Source organism: Scyliorhinus torazame, chromosome 5 (assembly GCF_047496885.1).
Source record: "Scyliorhinus torazame isolate Kashiwa2021f chromosome 5, sScyTor2.1, whole genome shotgun sequence".
NCBI classification, from domain to species: Eukaryota; Metazoa; Chordata; class Chondrichthyes; order Carcharhiniformes; family Scyliorhinidae; genus Scyliorhinus; species Scyliorhinus torazame.
Window position 1 is genome coordinate 162,677,179 of NC_092711.1, and position 23,301 is coordinate 162,700,479.

The following is a 23,301-nucleotide window of genomic DNA, read 5'->3' on the forward strand; positions in this document are numbered from 1 at the left end:
TATTACATTTGGTCCCCTCATCAAAAAGATTGACAAAGATTGAGCTTAAATTTTGAGCAATATTTTGATTCTCTGAAATTCTCAGTGGAAATGTAAACACACAATATCCTGAATAATTTATTTTTAAAATACAGGCAAGTTGTTGTGATCAGGAGAGCATTACCTGAAAAGGCTGCAAGAAACAGATTCAACTCTTTCTTCAAAAGGGAATTGGACAGATCCTTGAAAAGAAAAGAACATTTCTGGACAGTGGGATTAATTGGTTGGCTCTTTCACAGATCTGGCATTAGCACGATCGGCTGAATGGTCTCCCTCTGTGCGACCTGAGCTTCGTGTGCAGTTAACGTGAATAGTATTGTGGTAAAGGGACCTGGGTGTGAATGGACCCGGGCGTCCTATCAATAAGTCACCGAAGGCTAACATACAGATGCATCAAGCTATTTGGAAGGCTAATGGTATGTTTGCCTTTATCACAAGAGGATTTGAGTACGGGAGTAGTGAAGACTTGCTTCAATAGTATAGAACCTTGGAGAGGCCACAGCTGGAGTACTGTGTGCAGTTTTAATCCCCTTACCTTAGGAAAGGTATTATTGCCACAGAGGGAGGGTAATGAAGATTCACCAGACTTGTTCCGGGGATGGCGGGACTGTCCTATGAAGAGAGATTGCGGAAACAGTGTCCAGTCTCCAGAATTTTGAAGAATGAGAGGTGATCTTACTGAAACTTATAAAATACTTAAAGGAATAGGCAGGAGAGATGTCGGTGAGATGTTTCCCCTGGCTGGGGAGACTGGAACCAAGGGGCACAGTTTCAAAATAAGGGGGAAGCCACTTAGGACCGGTCTCGGAGGAGACATTTCTTTACTCAGAGGGTTATGAATCTTTGGAATTCTCCACCCCAGAGGGCTGTGGGAGCTCAGTCATTGAGTGTGTTTAAAGCAGAGACTGACAGATTTCTAAATACCAATAACACAAAAAGATATGGGGATAGTGTGGAGAAAAAGACATTGAAGTGGATGATCAGCCATGATCATGTTGAATGTGGAGCAGGCTCGATGGGCTGAATGGCCAACTCCTGCTCCTATGAGGGCAGCACGGTAGCATTGTGGATAGCACAATTGCTTCACAGCTCCAGGGCCACAGGTTCGATTCCGGCTTGGGTCACTGTCTGTGCGGAGTCTGCACATCCACCCCGTGTCTGCGTGGGTTTCCTCCGGGTGCTCCGATTTCCTCCCACAGTCCAAAGATGTGCAGGTTAGGTGGATTGGCCTTCGTGTCCAAAATTGCCCTTATTGTTGGGTGGGGTTACTGGGTTATGGGGATAGGGTGGAGGTGTTGACCTTGGGTAGGGTGCTCTTTCCAAGAGCCGGTGCAGACTCGATGGGCCGAATGGCCTCCTTCTGCACTGTAAATTCTATGATAAAATCTATGATAACCAGATGCCAGACACCACCCTGTCCTGTATCCTTCGAGGGGGTAGCAACGGAAATGCCCCCTCCTGCTTTTTGAGAAAGTCACGGACTTGCATTTCCTGGGGGTAGGTTGAACTTCTCCTCCAGCGCCTTCAAGCTAGGGAAAGTCCCATCTATAAACCGGTCTCCCATCCTTCTAATGCATACCCAATGACAGCCTTGAACCCCCCCCCCCGGTCTATCTTGCCCGGAGCAAATTTATGGTTGTTCGGTATCGGGGTCCATACTGAGGCCCCCTCCTCCTTCCTGTGCCTTCTCCACTGACCCCAGACCCTCAGCGCCGCTGTCACCACCGGGCTCGTGATGTATCGTGCCGGCGAGAGCAGCTGTGGTGCTGTTCCTAGTGCCCCTAGGCTGGTGCCTTTGCATGACGCCGCCTCTACCCGCCCCCACGCTGTCTCCTCCTCCATTACCAATTTCCTAATCATGGCCACATTAGCACCCCAATTGTAGCCACAGAAGTTCGGCAGTGCCAACCCCCCACCCCGGCTATGCCCCAAAAACAGTCTTTTAACTTGTTTGACAACACAAATCCCGTGCTAATCCTGTTCACCCGCTTGAAGAAGGATTTGGAGATGGAGATGGGGAGGCACTGAAAAACGAACAGGAATCTGGGGAGAAGCGTCATCTTCACAGTCTGCACCCTTCCTGCCAGGGAAAGCGGGAGCATGTCCCACCTTTTAAAGTCTCCCTCCACCTGCACAACAAGCCGAGCTAGATTGAGCCTGCGCAATGCATCCCAGTTCCTAGCCACCTGTATACCTAGGTAACGAAAGCTTCCCTCCGCCATCTCGAGCGGGAGCTATCCCAGTCTCTCCTCCTGACCCCTAGCGTGGATTACAAACAGCTCACTTTTCCCCACGTTCAACTTGTATCCCGAGAAGCTCCCAAAGTCCCTTAGGATCCGCATGATCTCCCCCGTCCCCTCTGGCAGGTCTGAAATATACAACAGCAGGTCGTCTGCGTGGAAGGAAACCCGATGCTCCTCCCCCTCCGGACCAGCCCCCTCCAGTTCCTTGAAGTCCTCAGCATTATGGCCAACGGCTCAATTGTCAGGGCAAACAGTAGCGGGGATAGGGGGCACCCCTGCCTCGTCCCTCAATGCAGTCTAAAATACTCCGACCTCAGCCGGTTCGTGGATACACTTGCTGTGGAGGCGTGATACAGTAGCTTGACCCACCCTATGAACCCTTCACCAAATACAAACCTACCCAACACTTCCCACAGGTACTCCCATTCCACCCTGTCAACGGCTTTCTCTGCATCCATTGCAGCCACTACTTCTGCATCCCCTCCTTCTGAGGGCATCATAATAATATTCAGGAGCCTCCTCACATTTGTGTTCAATTGCCTACCCTTGACGAAACCCGTCTGGTCCTCCTCAATCACTCCTGGATGCAGTCCTCTATTCTGGTAGCCAAAATCTTTGCTAGCAGTTTGGCATCCACATTCAGGAGGAATGTCGGCTTGAAGGACCCACATTGAAGCGGATCCTTCCCCCTCTTCAAAATGAGCGAGATCAGTGCCTGCGACATCGTCGGGGGGAGGGTTCCTCTCTCCTTTGCCTCGTTAAAGGTTCTTAGCAGGAGTGGGCTCAGTAGCTCCGAGAATTTCTTATAAAATTCTACAGGGAAGCCGTCCAGACCCGGGGCCTTGCCCAACTGCATACTTGCTAGGCCCTTAACCATCTCCTCCAACTCAATCGGGGCCCCCAGTCCCTCCACCCGCTCCTCGTCCACCCTTGGGAACCTCAATCGATCCATAAATTGCTTCATCCCTTCCCCTCCCCTCGGGGGTTCTGACTCGTACAGTTTACAGTAAAACTCCTTAAAGACTTCATTGACCTTCTCTGGGCCCAAGACCGTATTACCTTCCTTATCCCTCACTCCCCCGATCTCCCTGGCCCCAAGTCTCCTGCGAAGTTGGTGCACCAGCATCCTACTTGCTTTCTCCCCATACTCGTAAACTGCCCCTTTCACTTTCCTCAACTGTGCCTCCGCCTTCCCAGTGGTCAGCAAATCGAACTCCGTCTATAATCTCTGGCGCTCCTTTCACAACCCCCCCCTCGGGAGCCTCCGCGTACTTCCTGTCTACCCTAGGTATCTCTCCCACCAGCCTCTCCCTCTCCGCTGTGGGATCTTTAACATCCACCTGATAGGGACAGATAGGGCCTCCATTTAGAATCTTATTTGAATCTTATTATTAGGGTCTGGTTTAGCACTGGGCTAAATCGCTGGCTTTGAAAGCAGACCAAGGCAGGCCAGCAGCATGGTTCAATTCCCGTACCAGCCTCCCCGAACAGGCGCCGGATGTGTGGCAACTAGGGGTTTTTCACAGTAACTTCATTTGAAGCCTACTTGTGACAAGTGATTTTCATTTCATTTCATTTATTTGAAAGAAGGCTGTTCTGACAGTGCAGCACTCCCTCAGTGCTGCGAGGAGGAATGTTGGATGTGATTTTTGTCCTTCGGTCCCTGGACTGGGACTTGATCCTACAGCCTTCTGACTCAGAGGTGAGAGAACTGCTCACTGAGCCACGGCTGACACTGTAGACAATACAAAGTTAGAAAGTGAAAGTTACCCGTTAAAATCCCCACCCTTTGCCTCCAGTGTCTAAATGTAATAATAAAAACCCCAGTATAAATAACATGGATTTGACTGACAAATGTTGAGGTGTTGGTTTCGAGTCACAAGGTTTGACTTCCCATTTGAGCCTCGGGCACCTTTCTGTCTCTATTGCTCATGTCAATGACAGGCAGCGACGGAGCTGAGGGCTGAATTTAACTGAGAATAACGCTCCAGTTGGCAAACTTCCATGAATGTCACACAATTTATATAAAGGGCTAAATCCAGATTTTGGAAGACAGATTTTTAATTGGTAAGGGATTGAAGGGTAATGGGGAACTGGCAGTACGGTGGAATTAAAGCCAGGATGAGCACAGCCATGATAGAATGGTAGAGCAGACTCGATGGGCCAAATGGCCTAATTCTGCTCCTATATCTTATGACCTTATGAAAGGGGAGACATTGATTTGCTCCCAGATGTTGCCCAGAGAAGGAAGTTTTAGTCTAAAACTCATTGTCCAACCTCCACATTGTGACATCACAAAGGAGCTCGTCCTCTAAATCAGCCAATAGGAATAAATCCGATCCGCAGTGACGTCACTGCATTTGAGCGCACCCGCCAGGCGCGAGGACACGGGAGCCCCGCCCTCACCCTTTGTTCTCCCTCCCTCAGCACATCGTCAAGATGGTTTCCAGGCAACCGGCTGACAGCTGAGGCCAGAGCGAGAAGCCTCTCCCACCAACTCAGGACTGCGCATGTCTCAGGGAGAGGGGAATCTGCGCATGTACAGGGTGAGCTCACGATCTCTGACTTCCCCGCTGACTTGTGCCCAATGGGAAGATTGGAGGACCGGAAGGACTCTGTTTCTCCGCCAATCAGAGCTCCCCCATTGTCTCAATGCGGAAGCTGGACATGGAGGTTTCTGCCGAGCAAAGCTGTTTGTTGTTCCTCCAACCCTGAATGAGCTTGAGCTTCACACAGACTAAAACTTTTCCCTGTCTCCAACATCTGTGAGTAAAACACTTTCTTTTCTCCGCCTTTCCATTTCTTTTCTCATTCTGACCTTCAATTGGTCACTTGCAGCAAATGAAGGGAAAGGAGGTGAATCCAGGGAGGGTACAGACTCTGGAAAGCTTGGCCCAGGTCTCTCTCTCTTAAAGACATTGACATCCTTTCCTCCCTCAACTTGACACATTTATTTGTCTGGCTAAAAGGACGATCTCTTTCTTAATGTTCACAACTTAAATGAGTATACCACCACCGTCACAGACTTCATCAGCAAATGTGTGGACGACTGCATGCCAAAGAATGCAGTACGTGCGTTCCCCAACCGGAAACCATGGCTCAATCGCGAGATTGACTCCCTACTGAAGGACAGATCTGAGGCGTTCAAGGCAGACGACCCTGACCTATACAAGAAATCCAGGTACGGCCTCCGCAAAGCCATCCGGAATGCCAAGAGAGAATATCAAACCAAGCTAGAGTCACAGACAGACTCTCGGCGGTTGTGGCAAGGACTAAACAACATAACGGGCTACAAAGCGAAGCCGAACAGTATCTCTGGCAGCAGCGCACCCGTCCCCGATGAACTCAATGCATTCTATGCTCGGTTCGAGCAGGTAACCAACAATCCGCTGGCGAGTGCCCCAGCAGCCCATAATTCACCCATACCCACCATCACAGCTTCCAAAGTCAGATTGGCCTTCCTGAAAGTGAACCCTCGGAATGCGATGGGCCCAGACGGGATCCCTGGTCGTGCACTTAGAGCCTGCGCGGACCAGCTGGCAGAGGTATTCACGGGCATCTTTAACCTGTCCCTACTCCACTCCGAGGTCCCCACCTGCTTCAAGAAGACCGCCATCATACCGGTACCAAAGAAGAACCAGACAACGTGCCTCAATGACTACCGACCAGTGGCCCTGACGTCAGTCGTAATGAAGTGCTTCGAGAGGTTGATCATGAAGTGCATCACCTCCATACTCCTAGAACGCCTTGATCCACTGCAATTCGCATACCGCGGCAACCGGTCCACATCAGACACCATTTCCCTGGCCCTACACTCATCCCTAGAGCATCTCGAAAACAAGGAATCCTACATTAGACTCCTATTTATTGACTACAGCTCCGCCTTCAACACCATAATCCCAGCCAAGCTGATATCAAAGCTCCAAAACCTAGGACTTGGCTCCCCACTCTGCAACTGGATCCTCGATTTTCTGACCAACAGACCACAATCAGTAAGAATGAACAACAACACCTCCTCCACAATAGTCCTCAACACCGGCGCCCCGCAAGGCTGCGTATTTAGCCCCCTACTCTACTCCCTGTACACACACGACTGCGTGGCAAAACTTGGTTCCAACTCCATCGACAAGTTTGCTGACGATACGACCATAGTGGGCCGGATCTCGAATAACGATGAGTCCGAATACAGGAGGGAGATAGATAACCTAGTGGAGTGGTGTAGCGACAACAATCTCTCCCTCAATGCCAGCAAAACTAAAGAGCTGGTAATTGACTTCAGGAAGCAAAGTACTGTACACACCCCTGTCAGCATCAACGGGGCCGAGGTGGAGATGGTTAGCAGTTTCGAATTCTTAGGGGTGCACATCTCCAAAAATCTGTCCTGGTCCACCCACGTCGACGCTACCACCAAGAAAGCACAACAGCGCCTATACTTCCTCAAGAAACTAAGGAAATTCGGCATGTCCACATTGACTCTTACCAACTTTTACAGATGCACCATAGAAAGCATCCTATCAGGCTGCATCACAGCCTGGTATGGCAACTGCTCGGCCCAGGACCGCAAGAAACTTCAGAGAGTCGTGAACACCGCCCAGACCATCACACGAACCTGCCTCCCATCCATTGACTCCATCTACACCTCCTGCTGCCTGGGGAAAGCGGGCAGTATAATCAAAGATCCCTCCCACCCGGCTTACTCACTCTTCCAACTTCTTCCATCGGGCAGGAGATACAGAAGTCTAAGAACACGCACGAATAGACTCAAAAACAGCTTCTTCCCCACTGTCACCAGACTCCTAAATGCCCCTCTTATGGACTGACTTCATTAACACTACACCCTGTATGCTTCATCCGATGCCAGTGCTTATGTAGTTACATTGTATATGTTGTGCTGCCCTATTATGTATTTTCTTTTATTCCCTTTTCTTCTCATGTACTTAATGATCTGTTGAGCTGCTTGCAGAAAAATACTTTTCACTGTACCTCGGTACACGTGACAATAAACAAATCCAATCCAATTAAAGGGTTGGTTTCCCCAGGAGATGACTGACATTTAAGGGGACAGTAAACAGGGCAAATCCAACTCAGCCAATTACTTCTCTGTAGGTCCACTGTCCATCATCAGCAAAGTGATGGAAGGAGTCATCAAAGTTGCTATTAAGCGGCACTTATTCTGCAATAACCTGCTTCTGGACGCTCAGTTTGGGTTCCATCAGGGTCACTCAGCTCCTGACCTCTTTTCAGCCTTAGTTGAAACTTGGACGAAAGAGCTGAATGCCAGAAGTGAGGTGAGAGTAACTGCCCTTGACATCATTGCAGCATTTGACCGAGTATGGCATCAAGGAGCCCTAGCTAAACTGGAGTCAATGGGAATCGGGGGATAACTCTCCACTAGTTGGAGTCATACCTGGCACAAAGGAAGATGGTTGTGGTGATTGGAGGTCAATCATCTCAGCTCCAGGACATCACTGCAGGAATTCCTCAGGACAGTTTCCTTAGCCGAACCATCTTCAGCTGCTTAATCAATGATCTTCCTTCCATCGTAAGGTGAGAAGTGGTGATGTTTGCGGATGACTGCACAATGTTCAGCACCATTCTCAACTCCTCAGATAATGAAGCATTCCATGTCCAAGTTCAGTAAGACCTGGACAATAACCAGGCTTGGCCTAATAAGTGGCAAGTTACATTTGTGCTACACAAGTGCCAGGCATTGACCATCTCCTACAAGAGAGGATCTAATCACCACCCCTTGACATTCAGTGGCATTTCCATCGGTGAATCCCCCACAATCAACATCCTGGGGGTTACCATTGATCAGAAACTGAACTGGACTAGCCATATTAATACTGTAGCTCCCAGGGCAGGTCAAAGGCTGGGAATCCTACGGCGAGTAAATGCCTCCTGATGCCCCAAAGCTTGTCTACCAGACATCTACAAGCACAAGTCAGGAGTGTAATGGAATACGCTCCACTTTTCTGGATGAGTGCAACTCCAACAACACTGAAGAAGCTCGACTCTATCCAGGACAAAGCAGCCTGATTGATTGCGTCGCCTTCCACAAACATTCAAACCTTCCACCACCGACAAACAGTAGCAGCTGTGTATACCATCTACAAGATACACTGCAGTAACTCATAACGGTTCCTCAGACAGCACCTTCCAAACCCACAACCACTACCATCCAGAAGAACAAGAGCAACCTGTGAACCCCACCACCTGGAGGTTCGCTTCCAAGTTACACACCACCCTGACTTGGAAATATACTGTCCCTGGGGCAACATCCTGGAATTCCCTCCCTAACAGCACAGGGGGTGTAGAGCAGCATGGTGGAGGGATGTAGAGCAGCGCCGAGGTCCCAGATTCAATCCTGGCTCTGGATCACTGTCCATGTGTAGTTAGCGCACTCTCCCCGTGTTTGCAGGGTAGGTGGATTGGCCACGCTAAATTGCCCATTAATTGGAAAAAAATGAATTGGGTACTTTAAATTTATAAAAAACAAATTTTTAAAAAGCAGCACAGGGGATGTACCTACACCTCAAGGACTGCAGCAGTTCAAGAAGGCAGTTCACCACTACTTGAAATGAAATGAAATGAAAATTGCGTATTGTCACAAGTAGGCTTCAATGAAGTTACTGTGAAAAGCCCCTAGTCGCCACATTCCGGCACCTGTTCGGGTAGGCTGGTACGGGAATTGAACCGTACTGCTGGCCTGCCTTGGTCTGCTTTCAAAGCCAGCGATTTAGCCCAGTGCTAAACCAGCCCCTTTGGAAGGGCAACTGGGGAAGGGCAATAAATGCTGGCCTAACCAGCATTGTCCACATCCTGTAAATTCATTTTTTAAAATTTAATATCGGGCAGAGATATGTTTAGTGTTATGTGGTATGATATTCTCTGATATTATTGATGGTTCTGTAATAACATCCATGTATTATTATTTCTGGTTTTGTAATATAGTACTGTACCTACATTATATATTTCCAGTCATACAGTCATTGCAGCACTGACAGAATCCATTTGGGAACTCAAGTCAATGCTGACTCTCTGTACAGCAATCCAGTCAGTCCCATTCCCCCTCGATATCCCTGTTCCTCTGCAAGTTTATTTTCTTCAAGCGACCATCCTATTTTATTTTAAATTATTGATCACCTGGACTTCCACAACCCTTGTGGGCAGTGAGTTCCCTGTCATGACTACCCCATGACTAAATAAAATTCTTCCTCAGAATTTCCCTATCTCTAATCAGTAAATGTACTTATATGGAGTTTCTCTACGGTTGCACAGGTTAGATAGATTTGTTGATCAGCACCTTCAGGAAAATTGGGAGGGAAAGTAAGTGAATACAGTATGTATATTACACACATTTTTCATCCAGTAATATAGACATATATCTGTCGGGCAACCTGCATGAAGATTTTCAGGTCTCTGTGTCCAGGACAGGAAGCAGTGAGCGTGAATCTGTCAATCAGCCTGAATCAGCACCTTCAGGAGAATTGAGAGGGTGAATATTAGATACAGCAGAGTGAGAATGGAGGGAGAGTGTGTGGGATTGAGATTTAGAGCATTTCAGGGAAAGAGAGAGGAAAGAATGTTCGCTAGAAACTAGAATTGTCTGTTCTGAGTTTCTATCCTGGACTGACAATGATTACTATTGTAAAATCTGTTTGCAGGAAGTTCGAACGAGAGGAGTTTGACGCCGAGATCTCAAACTAAATATCACGTCAAGAACTGACTGAGTCACTCAATTCTTGTGAACCAGAGATCATTGGCCTTTGAACCTAGAAGGAGAAATGTTTGTCTATTCTGTCTACTTCAAGAGATTTTAAACATCAGTGTGTCTGGAAAAGCACTGAGACACACATACCCGTGTGAGACTGTTACAGAGCACTGACTGTGGAAAGAGCTTTAACCAGTGACACAGCCTGAAAAAATATATCATTCACAGCAGGGAGAGACTGTATAGGTGTTCTGTGTGTGGACGAGGCTTCAACTGATCGTCCAACGCGGTGAGACGCATGATCACCCGGACCATGGAGAAACCATGGAAATGTGAGGATTGTGGGAAGGATTTCAAAGGCCCGTACGGGCTGGAAAGGCATCAACGCAGTCACACTGTAGAGAGGCCGTTCACCTGTTATGTGTGTGGGATGGGATTCACAGCCCCCTGCGAGCTGGCAAGGCATCAACGCAGTCACACTGGAGAGAGGCCGTTCACCTGCTCTCTGTGTGAAAAAGGATTCACTGACATTGGCAACCTGCGGAGACACGAACGAGTTCACACTGGGGAGAGGCCGTTCACCTGCTCTGACTGTGGGAAGGGATTCACTCAGTTATCCAGCCTGCAGAGACACCAGCGAGCTCACACTGGGGAGAGGCCGTTCACCTGCTCGGACTGTGGGAAGGCATTCACTCAGTTATCCAGCCTGCAGAGCCACCAGCGAGTTCACACTGGAGAGAGGCCGTTCACCTGCTCTGACTGTGGGAAGGGATTCACTCAGTTATCCAACCTGCAGAGCCACCAGAGAGTTCACACTGGAGAGAGGCCATTCACCTGCTCTCAGTGTGAAAAGAGATTCACAGGCATTGGCAGCCTGCGGAGACACGAACGAGTTCACACTGGAGAGAGGCCATTCACCTGCTCTCAGTGTGAACAGGGATTCACTGACATTGGCAACCTGCAGAGACACCAGCGAGTTCACACCGGGGAGAGGCCATTCATCTGCACTGTGTGTGATAAGCGATTCACTCAATTGCACCACCTGCAGAGACACCAGCGACTTCACACCGGGGAGAAGCCGTTCATCTGCACTGTGTGTGATAAGGGATTTGCTCAATTATCCACCCTGCTGAAACACAATGTCACTCACACCAAGAGCAGGCCCTATAAATGCTCTGACTGCAGGAGGGGTTTCAAAAGCTCACAGCTACTGATGTCCCACCAGCGCGTTCACTCTGAGGAGACACCGTTCAGCTGCTCTCACTGCACAAAGAGGTTTAGATCCTCATCCAACCTGATGAAACACAAGCGAGGTCACACCGGGGAGAGCCCGTTCACCTCTCCGACTGGGAAAAGCTTCACTCGGTCATCACTTGCTGAGCCACAACGTCACTCACAGCAACGAGAGACCTTTTAAATGCTCCGACTGTGGGAGTGGGTTTAAAAGCTCTCGGGTACTGATGGAACACCAGTGCATTCACACTGAGGAGAGACCGTTCAGCTGCTCTCACTGCACAAAGAGATTTCAAACATCATCCACATTGCGGAGACACCAGCGAGTTCACACTTGATTCACCTGCTCTGATTGTGGGAGGAGATTCCGTGATTCATCTGCCCCTTTGAAACACCAGCGAGTCCACACTGGAAAAAAGCCATTCACCTGCTCTCACTGTAGGAAGGGATTCACTCAGTCGTCCAACATGCTGAGACTCCAAAGGGTTCACAAGTGATGACGGATTGGATTCTGCCATTATTCCTGCTGTTAATCACATCCAGGACTGAACCTGGAGTGGGTGGAGGGATTTTTCTTCTCATCTACTCCTCCTGGTGCTCGGACGTGGCGACCCTGGCGAACTACTGCTCCCCGGACCTGGAATACCCGACTGTGAAGTACCGTCCATACTACATTCCACGGAGTTCACTTCTGCCATCATCACAGCGGTTTGTGTCCCACCCCAGGTGGAAGTGAAGAAGGCGCTTGATGAATTGTAACCTCTATAAATAACAATGAAGCAGAATACCCGGAGGCTTTGTTCATTGTGGCCGGGGACTTCAACCAGGCCAACCTCAAGTGTACTGCCAAAACTCCGCCAACACATCTCCTGTCCCAACAGGGGCCCCAACATCCTTGACCACTGCTACGCAAACATCAAGGGCGCCTGATGATCTATCCCGCCTGCACTTCGGAAAATCGGACCACAAGATGGTGCTCCTTCTCCCGGCATACAAGCAGAAACTTAAGCGAGAGAATCCGGTTAAGAAGGTTGTGCAAATGCTGGTCCGAGGCAACAGAAGAGCTCTGACGCAACTTGCTTGGAGTTAGTGACTGGTCCATATTCAAGAACACAGCAACTAACCTAAACGAGTATGCCAGCACCATCACAGACTTCATCAGTAAGTGTGTAGAAGATTGTGTGTCAAAGAAGGTAGTACGTACGTTACCCAACCAGAAACCATGGTTTAATCGGCAGATTCACTCCCTACTGAAGGCCAGGTGTGAGGAGTTCAAGAGAGGCAATCCTGACCTATACAAAAAAATCTAGGTACGACCTTTGCAAAGCCAACAGGGATGCCAAGAGACAATAACCGACTAAGCTAGAATCATGGACTCTCATCGATTGTGGCAAGGCTAAAACAACATAATGGGCTAAAAAATCAAAACCGAGTAGAATCTTTGGTAACAGCGCACCCCTTCCCGATGAACTCAATTTATTCTATGCTTATTTCGAACAGGAACCCAACAAACCGTTGTCATCTGCCCCAGCAGCCTTCGACACACCCATACCTATCATCACAGCGTCCAAAGTCAGATTGGCCTTCTTGAAAGTGAACCCTCGGAAAGCGACAGGTCCTGACGGGATCCCTGGTCGTGCACTCAGATCCTACGTGGACCAACTGGCAGGTGTTTTTGCAGACATCCTCAACCTCTCCCTACTCCGTTCCGAGGTTCCCACCTGCTTCAAGAAGACCACCATCATACCGGTGCCAAAGAAGAACCAGGCAGCGTGCCTCGATGACATTGATCATTCTGAAATGCTTGGACCACAGCTGGAGTAATGTGTGCAGTTTACTCCCCTTACCTTAGGAAAGGTATTGCCACAGAGGAACAGCAACAAAGTTTCACCAGACTTGTTCAGGGTTTGGCAGGACTGTCCTATGAAGAGAGATTGGGGAAACTAGGCCTCTTTTCTCTGGAGTTTCAAGGAATGAGAGGGGATTTCATTGAAACTTACAACATCCATAAAGGAATAGACAGGGTGGGTGCAGGTGAGATGTTTCCAGATTCTCCAACCAGGGGACACAATTTCAAACTGGGAGAAGTCACTTAGGACCGGTCTCGGAGGAGACATTTCTTTACTCAGAGAGTTGTGAATCTTTGGAATTCTCTACCCCAGAGAGCTGTGGAAGCTCAGTCACTGAGTGTGTTTAAAGCAGAGACTGACAGATTTCTTTATTTTTTTGTTTAATAAATTTAAGAGTACCCAATTATTTTTTTCCAATTAAGGGGCAGTGTAGCGAGGCCAATTCATCTCAGCTGCACATCGTTTTGGGTTGTGGGTCTGAGACCCACAAGACACGAGGAGAATGTGCAAACTCCACATGGACAGTGACTGGGGCCAGGATCACACCCAGGTTCTTAGTACCGTGAGGCAGCAGTGCTAACCATTGTGCCACCCAACTGACAGATTTCTAAATACCAATAACACAAAGGGAGATGGGGGAATGTGTGGGGAAAAAGGCATTGAAGTGGATGATCAGCCATGATCGTGTTGAATGGTGGAGGAGGCTCGACGGGCTGAATGGCCAACCCCTGCGCCGACGATATAAAGATAGGTGGAAAAGTAAATTGTGAAGAGGACATAAGGAGGTTACAAAGTGATATAGATAGGTTAAGTGAGTGGGAAAATATCTGCCAAATGGAGAATATCATGGGAAAATGGGAATTTGTCCATGTTGGCCAGAAGACTAAAAAAGCTTCTTATCGAAATGGTGAGAGATTGCAGAGCTCTGAGATTCAGAGGGATCTGGGTGTCCAATAGCATGAATCACAAACGGCGAGTATACAGGGACAGCAAGTAATTAGGAAAGCTAATAGAATGTTATTGTTTCTTGTGAGGGGAATTGAATACAAAAGTAGGGAGGTTATGCTTCAGTTATACAGGACATTGGTGAGACCACATCTGGAGCACTGTGTACAGTATTGCTCTCATTTAAGGAATGATGTAAATGTGTTGGAAGCAGAGAAGGTTTACTGGACTCATCCCTGGAATTGGAGGCTGGTCTTATGAGGAATGATTGGACAGGCTGGGTTTGTGTCCAATGGAGTTTAGGTGACTTGATTGAACCGTATAAGATCCTGAGGGGCCTCGACAGGGTGAATGTGGAAAGGATGTTTCCTCTTGTGGGAGAGTCCAGAAATTGGAGTCATTTTAAATGTAATAACTTGTCCATTTAAGGCAGAGAACATTTTTCTCTCAGAGTGTTGGGAGTCTTTGGAACTCTCTTCCTCAAAGAGCAGTGGAAGCAGAATCTTTGAATATTTTGAAGGCAGAGCTGGATAGATTCTAGATAAACAAGGGGGTGAAGGTTTATCAGTGGGTCAGTGGGAATATGGAGTTGAGGTTACAATCAGATCAGCTGTGAATTTATTAAACGGTGGAGCAGGCTCGAGGGGCCGAGTGGCCTACTCCTGCTCCTAATTCGTATGTTATTACATCCTTTATAATAGATTGTAGCATTTTCCCTCCTACTGATGTCAGGCTAATGGGTCTGTGGTTCCCCGTTTTCTCTCTCCTTAAATAGTGGGGTTACATTTACCACCTTCCAATCTGCAGGAACCATTCCAGAATCTATAGAATTGTGAAAGATGATCACCAATGTGTCCACTATCTCTACAGCCGCCTCTTTCAACACTCTGGGATGTAGAGCAGCAGCTTTTGGGGATTTATTAACTTTCAACCACATTAATTTCTCCAGTACTACTTTTTCACATACTAATCTCCTTCAGTTCCTCGTGCTCACTAGTCCGTTGGTTCTCTCGTGTCTTTGGGACAATTTCATGTCCTCCATGAAGACAGACACATTGTTTAGTTTCTCTGCCATTTCCTTATTCCCCATTATAAACTCTCCTGTCTATGCCTGGAATGGACCCACATTGGTCTTTGCGAATCTTCCTTTTCACAATCCTATAGGAGCTTTTCCTGTCATTTTTTTATGTTTCTCGCCAGTTTGCTCTCATACTCCATTTTCTCTTTTTGAGTTTCTTGATCCTCCTTTGCTGAATTCTAAGACAAGTTTCCAATCCTCAGGGTTACACTTATTTTGGCAACTTTATGAGTGACAAGATCTCTTATTTTATCTTCAAATAACAGCCCAAGATCTGGTTGATTGGAGGTGTCCAAAAATACAATTTTGTTGCTAATTATCCACTTTGATTCTCTTACATAAAAATGAATCAAAACTTAGATCAAATAAAACATCAAATCATAAAGAGAATGAAACAAAAACATAAGACAATATTAGGAAATCAATAGATGGTTCAAAATTTCTTAAAGCATGAATACAGAACAAACTTTATTCATGAAACTTTATTCTTTCAGAAATTCTTATCAATGGTTTCAAATTCTCAGCTGAGGCTTCCTGATTTATTCAAAAAACTCTTGGAGCATGATTTGTTATCCAGGCATTGGTCATTACTTAAGATTTATTAATGTCTATCAAATTAATTAAATGTCTATATGCTCCCGCCACGTGTACCAATCCTCTGAAGATAATATGTTCTGCATTAACCTTGCTTGTTGCTGAGGTTTTGCGACATTTGTAAATGTTTCTGTTTCTAAGGCTGCAATACCTTTTCGTTACTAGATGTATTTGTAGAACAATGGTTTATTCGTTACGAGGGCTTTTATGCAACTTTTTGTGAAGCAGTGTTAGATTCTGACACATATTAAGTTGCTGTACAGCAATTCTCATAATTTATCTGAAACAATTACTGCCTTGTGGATTTTCCATTTTCTGTCTATGTACTGAATTTCAGAATTATACTGCATCAATTCTTAAAGGTTACCAATAAATCAGTGAAGCAATAAATCTGTAATCTATCAATGAGCCTCTTCCTTTGACCTAATGGAATCTTCAATGTTTCTTGTTACTGGAGTCCACCGGAGGCAAAGTCGTGAGACCAGCTAGTCCAGCAGAAAGAAACCCTCCAACCCTCCCACTTTAGCAAGTGTCAGAATGAACAAAATGCAGTCCTGGATGTAATTGTGAGCAGAAGCAATAACAGAGAATCCAACCCCTGTAATCACTTGTGAACTTGTTGGTGTCTCAGCAGGTACGAGGAAACACAGAATCCCTTCCCACACTGAGAGCAGGAGAACGGTCTCTCCCCAGTGTGAACCCGCCGGTGGGATGTCACGCTAGATAATTGATTGAATGCCTTCCCACATTCGGAGCAGGTGAACGGCTTCTCCCCGGTGTGGACTCACTGGTGTCTCCGCAGTGTGGATGATTCTCACAATCCCTTCCCACACAGAGCAAATGAACAGCCTCTCCCCAGTGTGAACCCACTTCTGCCTCTGCAGGCTAGATAATTGAGTGAATCCCTTCCCACATTTAGAGCAGGTGACTGGTTTCTCCCTAGTGTAAACTCGCTGATATCTCTGCAGGGTGGATAAATGTCTGAACCCTTCCCACACCGAGAGCAGATGAATGGCCTCTCCCCAGTGTGAATTCTCTGGTGTGTTTGCAGAGTGAATGACTGACTGAATCATTTCCCACACTGAGAGCAGCTGAATGGCCTCTCCTCAGTGTGAATGTGCCGATGAGCTTCCAGTGCAGATGGGGCTTTGAATCCCTTCCCACAGTCCTGGCATTTCCACTGTTTCTCCATGTTTTGGGTCTCCTTGTGTCTCTCCAGGTGAGAAAATTGAAGCCTTACTCACACACACAACACATGTACGGTCTCTCCCCACTGTGAATGCTGTGTGTGACTGATTAAAGCTCTTTCCACAGTCAGTGCTCTGGAACACTCTCACTCGGGTGTGAGTTCTCCCAAGGGATCAAGTGACTGTCAGATCAAGATGTGATGTTTGAGATTTCTGTCTGTAATTCCTCCTCTTCTAATATACTGTAAAAGGAGTTTACAAAAGTTATCACTGTCAGTACAGGATCGAAACTCAGAACAAACAATTCTGGTTCCTATGGAACATTCTTTCCACTCATTCCCCAAAAGCTGTAAATCTCCATCCCACGCACTCTCCCTCCATTCTCACTCGGCTGTATCTAATATTTATCCTCCCAATTCTCCTGAAGGTGCTGAGTCAGGCTGATTGACAGATCCATGCTCACTGCTTCCTGTCCTGGACACAGGGACCATCACAAATAGGAGCTGCAGTCAGCCATATGGCCCACTGAACTTGCTCAACCCTGTAATGAGCCCAATGGCCGATATACCTCAGCACCATTTCCCCACACTATCCCCAATATCCCTTGGTGACTTCAACATCTCAAAACCTATCAATCTCGATCTGGAAAATACTTGATGACTGAGGGAGGGGGGGGGAGGGAGGGGAGGGAGGGGAGGGGGGGGGAGGGAGGGGAGGGAGGGGAGGGGGGGGGAGGGAGGGGAGGGAGGGGAGGGGAGGAGGGGAGGGGAGGAGGGGAGGGGAGGAGGGGGGAGGGGGGGGGAGGGGAGGAGGGGGGAGGGGGGGGGAGGGGAGGAGGGGGGGGAGGGGAGGGGGGGGGAGGGGAGGGGAGGGGAGGGGGGGGGAGGGGGGGGGAGGGGGAGGGGAGGGGAGGGGGGGGGAGGGGAGGGGGGGGGAGGGGAGGGGGGGGAGGGGGGGAGGGAGGGGGGGAGGGGGGGGGGGAGGGAGGGGGGGAGGGGGGGGGAGGGGAGGGGGGGGAGGGGAGGGGGGGGAGGGGAGGGGGGGGGAGGGGAGGGGGGGGGAGGGGAGGGGGGGGAGGGGAGGGGGGGGAGGGGAGGGGGGGGAGGGGAGGGGGGGAGGGGAGGGGGGGGGAGGGAGGGGGGGAGGGGGGAGGGGAGGGGAGGAGGGGAGGGGAGGGGAGGAGGGGAGGGGAGGAGGGGGAGGGAGGGGAGGAGGAGGGGAGGAGGAGGGGAGGGGAGGAGGAGGGAGGGGAGGGGAGGAGGAGGGAGGGGAGGAGGGGGAGGGAGGGGAGGAGGAGGGGGAGGGAGGGGAGGAGGAGGGGGAGGGAGGGGAGGAGGGAGGGAGGGGAGGAGGAGGGGGAGGGAGGGGAGGGGAGGAGGAGGGGGAGGGAGGGGAGGGGAGGAGGAGGGGGAGGGAGGGGAGGGGGGGGAGGGGGAGGAGGAGGGGGAGGGAGGGGAGGGGGAGGAGGGGAGGGAGGAGGGGAGGGGGGGAGGGGAGGGGGGGAGGGGGGGAGGGGGGGGGAGAGGGGAGGGGGGAGGGGGGGGAGAGGGGAGGGGAGAGGGGGGGGGGGAGGGGGGGGAGAGGGGAGGGGAGAGGGGGGGAGAGGAGGGGAGGGGGGAGGGGAGGGGAGGGGAGAGGGGGGGGAGAGGAGGGGAGGGGGGAGGGGAGGGGAGGGGAGGGGGGAGGGGAGGGGGGAGGGGGGAGGGGAGGGGAGGGGGGAGGGGAGGGGAGGGGGGAGGGGAGGGGGGAGGGGGGAGGGGAGGGGAGAGGGGGGGGAGGGGAGAGGGGAGGGGAGGGGGGAGGGGAGGGGAGAGGGGGGGAGAGGGGGGGGGAGGGGAGAGGGGGGGGAGGGGGGAGGGAGAGGAGGGGAGGAGGGGGAGGGGGAGGGGGGGAGGGGGGGAGGGGGGAGGGGGAGGGGGGGAGGGGGGAGGGGGGAGGGGGAGGGGGGGAGGGGGAGGGGGAGGGGGAGGGGGGGAGGGGGGAGGGGGAGGGGGGAGGGGGGGAGGGGAGGGGGGGAGGGGGGAGGGGGGGAGGGGGAGGGGGGGGGAGGGAGAGAAGTCACAATCAAATCCAATTTCCAGCCACATGCACTTTCTGTCATGTTGGGGTCAATGTCCACCCCCTCACTTTTCAGCCCAGTCCCAGGAGGTTGAAGACTGGGCTCCGGAAAAGTAATGATGGCCGCAGCTCCCACAATCCCCCCCCCCCCCTCGCCCGCCCGCCCCGTGCTGAAGAAACTGCTCTATCCACCGCACACGCGAGCGGGTGACCGGAACTGAGAGAGGCCCTCAATTGACAAAAAAGACTGGGCACTTTAAATTCAAAAAAATAATTCTGTCTAATTCATCCTTGAATATATTCAATGACCCCCAGACTCCATTGGTTCCTGTGGGAAAATAATTCCAGAGATTAACAACCCTCTGAGGGGAGAGATGACTGGAAATATATAACGTAGATACTGTACAATGTTACAAAACTAGAAATAATAATAAATGTACTATATCGAACCATAAATAATATCTAATCTATGCCATTTACCAACACTGGACATTTCTCTGTCTGATATTAATTTACTGTTCCCCTAATGGTCAGCCATCTCTGAGGAAACCAGCCCTTTAATTGTGAACATGAGGAAAGAGACTGTCCTTTTAGCCAGACAAATAAATGTGTCAAGCTGAGGGAGCAAATGATGTCAATGTCTTTAAGAGAGAGAGAGACCGGAGCCAACCTTTAAAGAGTCTGCACCCTCCATGGATTCACTTCCTTTCCCTTCAGTTGCTGCAAGTGACCAATTGAAGGTCAGAATGAGTAAAGAAATGGAAAGGGGGTGAAAAGAAAGTGTTTTACTCCAGATGTTGGAGACAGGAGGAAGCTTCAGTCTGTGTGAAGCTCAGTGGCCATTCACACAAAATCCGCGCTCTGATTTGCTGAAGGACCAGAATCCTTCTGGTCCTCCCAGTTCCTCATTGGCGAACACCTGAGCAGGAAGGTCAGAGGGTGGGCTCTCCTCTGCAATGCGCAGTTCCCTGTCTCTCTTGGACATGCGCAGGTGGAGATGGAGATCACCGAGCGGCTTCTCGCTCTGGCCGGAAGCGTCAGCCGGTTGCCTGGAAACCTTGACTGCTGATGTGCAGGAGGTAGGGAAAACAATGATTGGGGGCGAGGCTCTCGTCTGCGCCCGCCGGGCCTGCGCACTGGAACCCGGAAACGTCACCGCGGAGCAGTGATTCAGGCAAGGCTCCGTTCGACGTCACAATGACTCAGAGGGGCGTTCCCAGCACACAGTCTCCCATTGGGAGCAATATCTCTGGTCACAGAAACAAAATACTGCGGATTGGATAACAGCTCAGCGTAGGGCGGTCAAATCCCCGTCCAAGTCCGCCCCCTCATTGTCTCCATGAGGGGCATTGGCCAATAGGAACCTGTGGAGGACCGGACAGGCGCTGATCGTCCAGCCAATCAGAGTTTGGGGCCTGTGTCACTGGCTGCACGGAGTTTCCTTCACTGTCTGCCCAGCAAAGCTGCTCTTCCTCCAGCTTCACACAGACTGAAATTTCCTCTAACCCCTGTAAGTAACTCTTTTATTGTCGTCACAATTATCAACACAGACCCATTTACAAGGCTCCAGGCCTCATTGCACTTCACATTAACGATTAAACAGTCACTGAACACGAAACAGCTGCAAGGCACAAGGCCCAATTACATTTCACAGTAACGTTGTAACAGTCATTGAACACAAACAGCTGCAAGGCGCAGGGCCAAAATACGTTTCCAAATACCTATTAACCAGTCACTTATCACAACCAGCCGCAAGGCACAGGCCCCACGTATAGTTCAGGTAACAATCAAACAGTCACATAACACGAACAGTCGTGAGGCACAAGGCCACGAAACCAAACGATCGTTCCAAAAGCAAGAAGGAACAGGAAACCACAAAACACAAGTACATCGAGGCATCGACCCCTGAACACATACACAAGCAGTCGCGAGGCACAAGGCCCCGAAACCAAACGACCACTCCAAAAGAAACAAAGAAGAAAAGAAAAGAAACAAAACCCAAAAGTACAACACACGACACAGGCACATTTCAAGGTAACGACTCTAAACACATAAAACAAGCAGTCGCGAGGCACAAGGCCCCGATACAATACGGCCGCTCCAGTTACAAATATGACCCACAGGGCCGTGATTCATTTTAACAGTATCATATCAAAAACCCGATCACCAGGCCTTAATTCACCCCAGAAAAGATTTAACAGGATAGAATCCATCACCAAACACTAATCCCCGCTCACCCACCCCCGTTCACCCAGCCCTGCAGCCGACACCCCGGGGGAAAGGCCCCTCCTCGCTAAGAGCACAGACCTCCGGAGAGCCAGACCCGGGCGCGGCGGAGGAGAGAGGGTTTCCCCCCTCGTGGACCCCGCCCAAAGGCACGGGACCATTCGGAGGGAGAGCAGTTTTGCACCAACTAGCATTCCACCACAATTTCTAAATACCATTTCAGGGAGACCCGAAATGAGTTAAATGTCATAGGCTGCTAAATAAAACGAAAGCAAAGAAAACAAGAAAACAAATCCCTTAGTACACATAGAAAAGTCTATAAAAAGAGTCCATTAATTTTGCACGTTCCACTTCATGACCCCGGCACTCCAGCCGGAATTTCACAAGGAACAACATGTCCTCAAAGTCCTCCAATGGCAGCGGCCAGAGTCGCTCCAATGTTGGTAACAGTCGACAACGGGGAAGAAAGTCCCAGAGTCAGTCCCAACCACCCACAGGGCGTCCAGGGGGGCCGAACCCCCGGAGACCCCAGGAACGGCAGCAACCCACCCCAGGCTGCAGGCCGCCCATCGGGTATCCATTCCCAGTTCCGACCCGCCGCTTCCAGCAGCCTATCCAGCTGCCATCCTTCCTCCATTCCTTCGTCCTCCATTGGGCGAACTCAAAACCGCCGACAGCAAACCTCGCAGTCCGAAGCAGCGTCTCCGCAGCTCAACCACTGACTTGAAACACGACTGGTCGCAGTACTCCGAAACCGGTCTTCTCCCCTTCCCTCGGGGACCAGTAGCAATGGGCGCCGAGTTGCTGTTTCACCCCATCCAAGAAGCTCCCAGAGGCGGCCTGCCTTTCGAATCGGCCCGGGGGCGGACACCAAGCTCGCACACAACTGCCCAAGCCTCCTCCACTTTTCACCCCAGGAGTTTGAAACGTGTCGGCCGTAGCTCCCACAATCCCCCGCGCTGGGGAACCCGCTCTATCCGCCGCACGGGCGGGTGATCAGGTACTGCGCATGTCCAAGGGTGAGGGGAAGCTGCGCATGTGTGGAGGAAAGCCCTGCCCTTCCTGTGAGGTGTTGGCTAATGGATAGAGTTAGGACCGGAAGGACGCTGGTCCTCCAATCAGCGCGGGCTTTATGTGAAAGGAGATTGGGCTTCACACAGACTGAAACGTCCTCCTGTCTCCAACCTCTGTAAGTAAAACACTTTCTTTTCTCCCCATTAAATTTATGTTCTCATTCTCACATTCACATGGTGACTTGTTTAAATCCTCAGGCCCAGAAGAGAGTTTCCCAGGCTGCTGTGGGCCGCAAGAGAGGAGAATAATTTTCAAATCTCTGGTCACAGGAGCAGTGCCAGATGACGAGACAGATAATGTGGTTCGATTATTCAAGAAGAGAAGTAGAGAAAATCCAGGCGATTACAGACCAGTGAGTTTAACGTGAGTGGTCAGGAAATAAATATTCTGAGGGACAGAATTAATCTCTTGCGGAGGCAAGAATTAATCAAGGATAGTCAGCATGGCTTTGTCAAAGGGAGATTATGTCTTATAAAGACTGACCCAAACAAAGGCTGTAACAGGTTTCTGAGCAGCAGTAGCAGTGCCTCTGGTTCTGCACCAGAACAAGGAGATGGAGCAGAGGCTGTGGACAGGGCACGTTCTGCACAATGTCCTCTGCCAATTTGGAGACTTGAAGTCAGACCTCTACATGCTGCTTTTTAAAAAATATATATATTTTATTTAAGTTTTTCGATCAAACAAAAATTTCCCATTTTACAACTTTGTAATAATATATACATTGATCGTTTTTTAAATAAATAATATGCTGACTAACGGCAACTGCCAACAACAAAATAAGAAACAACAGAAATAATAACTAAAATAGTAACTTTGTGAAATCAAATATAAATAACTAATATATAAACACACACATAAAACCCCTGAAGACCGAAATGAGCCCCCCCCCCCTGGGCTACTGCTGCTGCCTTTCCTATTTTCCCTTATCGCTCTGCGAGATAGTCGAGGAACGGTTGCCACCGCCCGGTGAACCCCTGAGCCGAACCTCAATGCATATTTTATCCGTTCCAGTTTTATAAACCCTGCCATGTCGTTGATCCAGGCCTCCACACCCGGGGGC

General features: G+C 49.9%; 1 protein-coding gene across 8 annotated transcripts in view; it reads left to right on the forward strand.

The window, feature by feature from the left end:
• Window positions 1-23,301, forward strand: part of LOC140422254 (uncharacterized) — a 218,947-nt gene that overhangs the window by 188,776 nt on the left and 6,870 nt on the right. The window contains exons 1-2 of one of the 8 annotated variants that reach the window (XM_072507292.1): window positions 19,885-20,451; window positions 22,439-22,604. The exons of 1 other annotated variant lie outside the window; for it this stretch is intronic. The gene's annotated coding sequence lies outside the window, so the exon portion shown is untranslated. Of the gene's footprint in view, window positions 1-4,871; window positions 5,048-19,884; window positions 20,452-22,033; window positions 22,357-22,438; window positions 22,605-23,301 lie in introns of those variants that run through there. 6 more of the 8 variants (XM_072507295.1, XM_072507294.1, XM_072507293.1 and 3 more) reach the window with 6 other exon arrangements.